Raw genomic sequence first — 9,117 nt, 5'->3', positions numbered from 1 at the left:
CAGTTTAGAAAACAACTCATAATATCTAAAGGAAGATAGGAGGGAGAAGAGCAAGGTTGCGATCGCCATGCAGCTACCTTGCCAACTCCAACAAATCCGCGACGGATAAAAATCAACGCTTACTAGCACGTCCAGTAACCCCTGGATCTGCACACAGGGTGCATGGAGTAATGTGAGTTCGCCAACTCAGTAAGTAATAAAAGTAAAAAAAGACTGAGCAGTAGGAAACACATAAAGTCCACATCATGAAATTTCAGTAAGTACAACATGTTTTCAAATAAGTATGTGAGTCAAATCATCTCGTTTAAAATTCAAGTTTCAATAAAACCGTTTAAAACATATTTTGACAATATTCCGAACAAAGTGATGAAATAATGAGTAAACATGATGAAAACATAAATAGCTCATCGGGAAAAGCATCACTCGTGAACAGCCCCTCGGGCAAACAAGAATCATAAATAGCCCCTCGGGAAAACCTCACAATCGCTCGTAAACAGCCCATCGGGCATAACATGAATCAAGAACAACCCCTTGGGAATACATCATATCACTCACTCGGGGTACCCGTACTCACTGGGGTGTGCAAACTCCGGAGGGGCTCCTACAATCCAAACGCTATAACAAGCCACCTCGTGGCATAAATTATTCAGGGCCTCGGCCTCTCAAAATCATAAATTAGTAATATCATGCTGCAGCACGCAGCCCGATCCCATAATATCCTTAAAAAAAGCCATCGGCCCCACTCAGTCATAAACCTCTCAAGCCCCTCGAGCTATTAGTAAAACAGGGTGCTCAGCCCAAAATATTATTTTATGCATCAAAACGGAGTAATAAAGACTGAGTTATGAAATCAGTAAACATAGCATGACTAAGTATAGATCTTAAATCAAAACAGTGAGAGGATAATAGGAAAAGGCCCCTAAGGGTCCAAACAGCTTTGGCACAAGGCCCAAATATGGGATTCAGCCCATTTTATAGTAGTTCTTTCTAAAACACATAAGTATCATATAGTTTTCAGTCAAATACGCAACTTTACAGTTATTACATGATGGACTAAGTCACAATCCCCAACGGTGCACGCCCACACACTCATCGCCTGGAATGTGCGTCACCTCAAAATAGTGGAACAATGTGGAATCCGGGGTTTCATACCCTCATAACAAGATTTACAATCATTACTTACTTCAAACTGGTTAAATCCCTACTCCGCGACACCCTTAACTTTGGAATCGGTCTCCAAATGTCCCGAATCTAACCAAAAGCAATATGTTGCAATCAATATATGCTAATGGAATGAATTTCACAAGAAAAACTAACTAATTTGGCACAAATCTCGAAATCCTCCCAAATCCGGCCCCGCGGGCCGACGTTTCGGAATCCAACAAAAATCACAAAACTAGAAAGCCCATTCACTCACGAGTTTACCCATATAAAAATCATCAAAATCCGACATCAAATGGCCTTCCAAATCGTCATTAAATGGCCATTCAAATTACCAAAATCACCTCTCCAATTCTCTTCCATTTTTCCCATAATTTTCATCCCAAATTCCCAATTTAGATGATAAAAATTAAGATACAATCATGGAATTTAACAAAAAACAAGTGAAGAAAATTTACCCCAACCACTTCTCTGAAAGTCCCTTCAGAAATCACCTCAATCCGAGCTCCATAGCTCGAAAAATGCAAAAATAGTCGATTTTGATATTTAACACTGCTGCCCAAATTTTTACTCTTCGCGAACGCGGTAGTGCTCTTGCATTCGCGAAGCACAAGCTGCCTCAGACCAAAATTTCCTCCTTCATAAACGCGAGGACCCACTCACGAACGCAAAGTCTAAGCTGGCTGACCCTACGTGAATGCAGAACAAACCTCGCGAACGCGTAGGCTTATCTTCCTGAAGCTCCCTAAGACCGTTGACTCTACGGGAATGCGATGACCTGGACGCGAATGCATAACCTTAAAGTCCTACACCTTCACTAACGTGGGAACTACATCGCGAACGCAAAGAACAACTCAGCTACCCCTTTCAAAATCCCTTCACGAACACGAGAGCCCTCTCGCGAAAGCGATGAAGGAATTCTCTACAGCAAAATACCAGAAAATCTGCCAACTTCCAAAATCAAGAATTGATCCGTTAGCCACCTGAAACTCACTTGAGGCCCTCGGGACCTCAACCAAATATGACAACACATCCCATAACATCATTCATACTTAGTCGAACCTTCGAATCACTCAAAACAATATCAAAACACCAAATTACTCTCGGATTCAAGCCTAAAAACATCTAAATTTTCAAATTCCGTAAACGACGCCAAAGCCTACTAAATCACCGCTGAATGACCTAAAATTTTGCATACACGTCACAAATGACCCTAAAAACCTACTCCAACTTCTGGGATTCCATTCCGACCCCGATATCAAATTTTCCACTGCCGACCAAAATCTCCAAAATTTTAACTTTTGCCAATTCATACCTAATTCTACCACGGACCTCCAAATCACATTCTGGAGACGCTCCTAAGTCCAAAATCACCTAACGGAGCTAATGGAACCATAAAAATCCAAATCTGAGGTCGTTTACTCATAAGTCAATATCCGGTCAACTTTCCCAACTTAAGCCTTCTCAAAAAAGACTAAGTGTCTTAATTCACTCCAAAACCACTCCGAACCTGAACCAACTAATACGATACAATCAAATACAGCTGAGGAACATATAAGGAAGTAGAAATTGGATAAACGGGGCTATAACTCATGAAACAACCAGCTGGATCGTTACATTTTCTCATTATCTCTAACTAAAAAACCCCTTCCCCTCTCTAGCAAAAACAGATGATCCCATCCCCCTTCATATAAAACCTAACAACAGATCCCTCTTCTCAGAAAATGGATTCCCCCCCCCTTTGTTAGAAAACCCTAGTCTCCACCCTCTTCTTCTTCATTCCCTCCAATCTACATACACTTCTCACACCTACTCTCTCGTTCGCACCTCACGCACACACACTCAATCACATACACACGCCTGAACTAACAAGAGAAGAAGCTTGCACTTCAAAATTTAAGATCTAGAAAATTTCAAAAGAAGAGAGAAAAAATCAAAATAAATAAATAAATTAAAAGGCTATTGAAATTTCTGCAACATGGCTTGATCGTTTCTGGGTTTCGAAGGTTGTTTGAGTTGTAAATGTGTTGTTCGTTTGCTGATTCTGTTGCTCTTCTCTGCTGAAGCCCATTCCGACTAATTTCTGGCCTTTATTTGGTACTTCGTACTGTTCCCTTACTTCCAATAAGTAAGTTCTGACTACTCATGTATTCATATTTCTCTTTTGATGCAAAAATATTATTTTCACGGCTCGATTTGTTGAATGTTTGCGTTAAAATGGCGATATGAACTGATTTGCAGTCCTATTTGTCGTATTACTTGACAATGAACTTAAGTGGATTGTGAAACCGTGAATTCTCTCTGTAATTTCTGATACTGATTTCCTTATCTCATGATTCGATTAAACATTATTTGTGTCTTCTATTAAAAATGTATAATAGAAGCATAAATTAGTTTCTTTAGATGAGAATATCTTTAAGCTGTTCTAATATTATTTTTTTCCTTAGGATCTGTGATTATTGTTGCTTCTTAATTATGATGTGAATTGGCATTCTATAGAGGTTTTCTATCTATTCTTGTTCCCATCTATCTTTTTCTTTATATTTCATTATTATATTTTGACCATTAAGTTACAATTGAGTGGCATGCATTGATTAAACTTTTAAGGTAAACTGCAGAAGTGATATTAATTTTCAACATGATGTATGTCACCAGAAGTTCATTTATAAGCTCATTTTCCTACAACATTTCATAGCATGTGAAGTTTTGTATCCATATATTTGATTTTATATATATTGCACTATACCGGTGGTCTTCTAGAAAATTTCACTTTTATCTGGTTCTTTAGCGATAGCTTGTTATAGCTATGAATGAGATGGCACCATGAGAATTCTAGCTCGAGTGTTTTTGAATTCATATGCTGGATACAAGTTTGTATTTTTATGTGCCGGGATCAAAGTTATGTGACTAAAATTAGAGGAGTAGTTGCAGTTATAAATTTGTAATTATTGCACCAAAAAATATGACACTAGAAAGGCAGGGAGTCAGCATCTGAAGAAACTGATGTGAGTTAATGGGACAGTATGGATGTAAATTCTTTCCACAATCATTTAGTCCTAAACCTTAGGAATATTAAACAACTTTTCAATATTCGCAGTATGCATTATGTGTGCTTTTAATTTATTATCGTGATTGTGTATACGTTCGCATGACATAATTATGATTCCCAAAATAAAATCAAAGTACGCATTCGTGTGACTTTGGCTGAACAATCCTCTTAATTAATAAAGCGTGATCAATTGTGTACACATACGCGTGACATTATTTTAGCGCACCAATTAATGCGGATTTATACACATGTGATCCGTTTTAAAGATAAATCCATAACGCCATAATTAAAAAGAGGAAAAAGGTAAAATACACATAGATTTTAAATACGTAATTAATTAATTAAGCCGGGTATGATAAAAGCGACCTTGCTAAAACCACAAAATCCTGAAATACCTAACACCTTCTCTCATGTTAATAGAATTTCTTACCCGGTCTTCTGATTTTTGCGAACTTTAAAACAGAGTCAAACTTTCTCGATTTGGGATTTTAAAATAAACTGGTGACTTGGGACACCATAAAATTATTGCAAGTGGCGACTCTAAATTAAATTAATAATTCCATTTCGAATAATGTCACTTTAACACTCTATTCCTCGGAAAAAGGAGGTGTGACATGAACAAGTGTCAACCATAAACCTTTCTAATAATCATGGTTGAAAGCAGTTACGAAACATAACTTGAATCGCGAAACCCTAGATTAGTAGAGAGAAATTGTTCTTGAGTTCTTGTTGAGAATCTAGTGATTTTGAGATGAAATATTATTAGAATTGATGTTTGAAAGTAGTATTCTAACGTTAATCGCATTGAAAACTCACGTTAGGTAGTATGAGAACCCTTGGATGACTTGAGGATGAGATGAGAGGTTTAATCTTTAAAGAATGAAGCTATTTTCTCTCTCCCCATCCCTTTTATATCAATTTCATGTCTTGGGCGCCACAACCAAAGCCCAGCGGTCTCCACGGCACCAAAATAAAATTGTTTCTGGTTTTGGCATTATGACGGGCTACCCGCTCCCCCTGGGCGCCCAAAAACACAACCCATTTATCTAACAAGATAGTCTTTAGTAAAATGCCTATAACTTTTTATAGGAATATAAAATGAAGAACGGTTTGAAGTTTTGAAAACTAGACTTCAAGGGCTTTAATTTCACCACATAACTCATAATAGATTGGGAGATATACGTGTTTTAATTTAGATCTCTTGTGATTATAATTGTGTTCTTACCAAGATAGAGCTTGCCGCAGGTCAGATTTAATCATAGGAAAGAAAGATTGCTCATGCTAGGCGTAAAGGAAGAAGTTCAAAAGATTCAGGTTGCTAAAATTCTCAAGCGACAAGTCCAGGTTCAGAAAGAAAACATAATTGTGATGACCTTTTTACTCATTTTGAAAGTAAATTCTGTGTTCTGAGGCCTTAAAAACCTCTTTTTGTCTCACCTCAATTTGCGTACGCAGTCCGGGCACGTTTCCGAAAAGTTTTTATGCAAAAATTAAGTGAAATAAGGAATTTGGCTTTTAGAATTGAATAAAGTTGATTTTGGTCAACATTCTTGGTAAATGGACCCGGACCCATGATCCGACGGTCTCGTAGGGTCCATAGTAAAATGTTGGATGTGGGCGTATGCCCGGAATCGAATTCCGGGGTCCCAAGCCCGAGAAATAAATTTTTAAAGAAAATTATTTTCTGCAAAATATAAGAGTTTTTGAAAATGAAAAGATATTTTAAACTGATGTTATCGGGCCCATATTTTGGTTCCAGAGCCTGTTACAAGTTTGAATAATAATTAAGTTGAATCTGTGAAGTTTGGTAAAAATCAGAGTCTGTTTGGTATAAATCGGACCTTTATTTGAGAAAATTAGAAATTTTGATGTTCTTGAATGATTTCATAAATTTGAGGCTTAATTCATAGTTGTTGATGTTATATTGATGATTTTATTGCACGAGCAAGTCTGTACGTTGTTTTTGAACTTGCGTGCATGTTTGGTTTGGAGCCCCGAGGGCTCGGGTGAGTTTTGGATAGGCCACACAATGAAATTTGACTTAAGAAAATTGTTGGTGTGTTGCAGGTCTGCAGGCTTCGTAATTGCGAAGCCTGGCTCGCAATTGCAAGCTCGCATTTGCAACTAACTATCACATTTGCGATGACTGGGCAGGGGGGTGACCTTCGCATTTGCGAAGCTCCAGTCGCATTTGCGACTCCAACAGTGTTCGCATTTGCGAATGATCGTTCGCATTTGCGATATCTGCACCTGTGTAAATCATAACTTAGTCGAAAATTCTTTATTTTTCAAACTTTCTCAAAACCTAAACTCTCTTGGGTGATTTTCTAAAGAAAGGTTCTTCTCCAAATCGATTGTAAGTCAATTCTAACTCATTTTCTTTAATATATAACATCTTTTCACATGATTTCAACTTAAAATCAAGGGTTTTCATGGGGGAAATTGGGTGTATTGGGTAGAACCTAGGATTTTCAATTTCTAAGGATTTGGACCTCGATTTGAGGTCTGATTTCAAAACAAATTATATATTTGAGTTCGTGGGTGAATGGTAATCGGGTTTTGGTTCGAACCTCAGGTTTTGGTTCGAACCTCGGGTTTTGACCATGTGGGCCCGGGGTCGATTTTTGACTTTTTGGGGAAATCTTTATAAAAGCTATTTTCATGCATTAAAATTGATTCATTTAGAATTTATTAATATCGTTAAGTAAATTGTGGCTAGATACAAGCGAATTGGTGGTGGAAACAAGAAGTAAAGCGGTAGTTGAGGCTTGAATTGTGTTCGTGGCATCGAGGTAAGTGTTTGGTCTAACCTTAGCTTGAGGGATTAGGAGTTGTGTCCTATTTTCTATGTGTTAATTGTTGAGTACTACATATAGGCATGGTGACGAGTATCCATACGTTGGTGTCAAGCATGCCTGTGAGTCTTATACTATGTTTAATGTGACTCCATTTCGTATTGTTCATGCTTTATATGGTGATTTCTATTGTGGAAGTATTATTGATAATTGAACATTGTAGAGCGTTGGCTCAAGTTGAGAATTGAATTGTGAAGTAATTGTGGAATAGAGGAGAGGTTTATGATATTGTCTCTCTTACCGGGATGTTGTTGCTTTTGATATTATCTCCCTTGTCGGGATGTTATTATTAATGATATTATTTCCCTTGCTGGGATATTATTGTTATGCTATTGTTCCCTTGCAGGGATTTTATTGAAATATTATTGATTCCCTTTGCCAAATTACTTTGTGATTGTTTCTTGGGTGAGTACAAGAGTAAAAGCATGAAGGGTGATGTTGTGCACTTGTCTTTGATTTCCTTATTCTTGTTGATAATTGAGTTATGGTGTTCTTTACATTCATCTATTATTTTCAGTCGTTACTTGATATTCCCTCCAGCATTTTTCCCCCTCCTATCCTTAACTATAAATTATTTTCCCACTGTATATAATTTAACTGCACATGTTTATTTGATAGTCTAGTCCTAGCCTCGTCATTACTTCGTCGATGTTAGGCTAGGCACTTACCAGCATATGGGGTCGGTTGTGTTGATACTATATGCTGCACTGTGTGCAGATCCTGGTGCTGCAGCTTTTGGACCACAGTGAGATTACTGCTTCAGTCCATCAGGCGACCCGAGGTAGTCCTACAGGCATCTGTAGGCCTTGGCGTCTCCTTCTATATTTCTATGTTGTTTCTCCTATGTATTTCTGAAACAACTTGTATTTATCTTTTGGACCCTTATTTGTAGTATTCTTAGACAGTCTGTGAAATTGTGACACCAGGTCCGGGTACCTTTTGGCTTATGGATTTTTTTTATCGGTATTAATATTAAATTATTACATTTTATTCTTCCGCTTTACTATTTCCGCTTATTATGCAATGTTAATTCACAACTGCTAAAGGATTTAAAAATGAAAAAAAAATAATGTAATGGTTGGCTTGCCTAGCTTTCACTAGTAGGCGCCATCACGACTCCCGAGAGTGAGAAATTCGGCTCGTGACAAGGTGGTATCAGAGCTCTAGGTTGCTTAGGTCTCACAATTCATGGACAAGCTTAGTAGAGTCTGAGGGATCGGTACGGAGACGTCTATATTATCCCCCAGAGGCTACAGAGTTAGGAAATACTTCACATCTATTCTTTCGTGTCGTGCGACTTGATTTATCAATGCTAATTGAACTTCCACTTTGTTCTTTCGTAGATGGTGAGAACACATACCACTTCATCAGTTGACCAGTATCCCGAGCCCCTAGTAGCAGCTCCTGCGAGGGGAAGAGGTTGAGGTCGTGCTAGGGCTTAAAGCAGAGGTAGGGCTCAGTCTAGAGCTCGAGCAGCAGCACCAGCGGCGGTGCCTCAGGTTGAGTTTGACGATAAGGTTCCAACCCAGACAGTTTTAGCAGGGACCAGCTCAGGTCCTAGAGGGGTTCATCGTCATCTCGGTACTTCAGGATGCTCTGGTCCGTCTAGTGGGCCATATGGAGAGTGTCGCCCAGACAGGCTTGCTCCCTGTAGCACCAGCCGTCTCTCAGGCTGGAGGAAGAGCCCAGACTCCTGCTACTCCCACTCCTGAGCAGATGGCTCCCCAGTTTCAGACTCCAGCAGCTCAGCCAGTTGGGGTAGTTCAGCATGGTGTTATGGCACAGACCGGAGAGAGGTCAGTTATGTCTGCTGATGCCTTGTGGATATTGGACAAGTTCACCAAGCTCTACACTACTATTTTGGGTTGTACTTCTTCTGAGGATCCCCAAGATTATTTGGACAGCTGTCATGAGGTTCTTCGGAACATGGGGATAGTGGAGACCAATGGGGTCGACTTTGCTACTTTTTGTTTGTCTGGATCTACCAAGACTTGGTGGAGATATTGTTGTTTGGCTAGACCAGCTAGGTCACCAGCTTTGACTTGGGATCAG

The 9,117-nt window shown here is 38.9% G+C and overlaps 1 long non-coding RNA gene across 3 annotated transcripts; it reads left to right on the top strand.

Annotated features, from left to right (window-relative positions):
- Positions 1-2,784: 2,784 nt before the first annotated feature.
- On the top strand, positions 2,785-8,025 carry LOC107820959 (uncharacterized). 3 transcript variants are annotated; one of them, XR_012704144.1, is made up of 4 exons: positions 2,787-3,289; positions 5,456-5,554; positions 6,930-7,002; positions 7,783-8,025. It is a non-coding gene; the product is annotated as an uncharacterized LOC107820959 (long non-coding RNA). The 3 variants fall into 3 exon arrangements; XR_012704143.1 differs by having other exon boundaries at positions 2,785-3,289; positions 5,456-7,002; XR_001656028.2 differs by lacking the exon at positions 6,930-7,002 and having other exon boundaries at positions 2,790-3,289.
- The last annotated feature ends 1,092 nt before the right edge of the window (positions 8,026-9,117 follow it).

This window comes from Nicotiana tabacum, chromosome 20 (genome assembly GCF_000715075.1).
Source record: "Nicotiana tabacum cultivar K326 chromosome 20, ASM71507v2, whole genome shotgun sequence".
NCBI lineage: Eukaryota > Viridiplantae > Streptophyta > Magnoliopsida > Solanales > Solanaceae > Nicotiana > Nicotiana tabacum.
The sequence above is the reverse complement of the archived record's forward strand: the minus strand, read 5'-3'. Positions and strand labels throughout refer to the sequence as shown.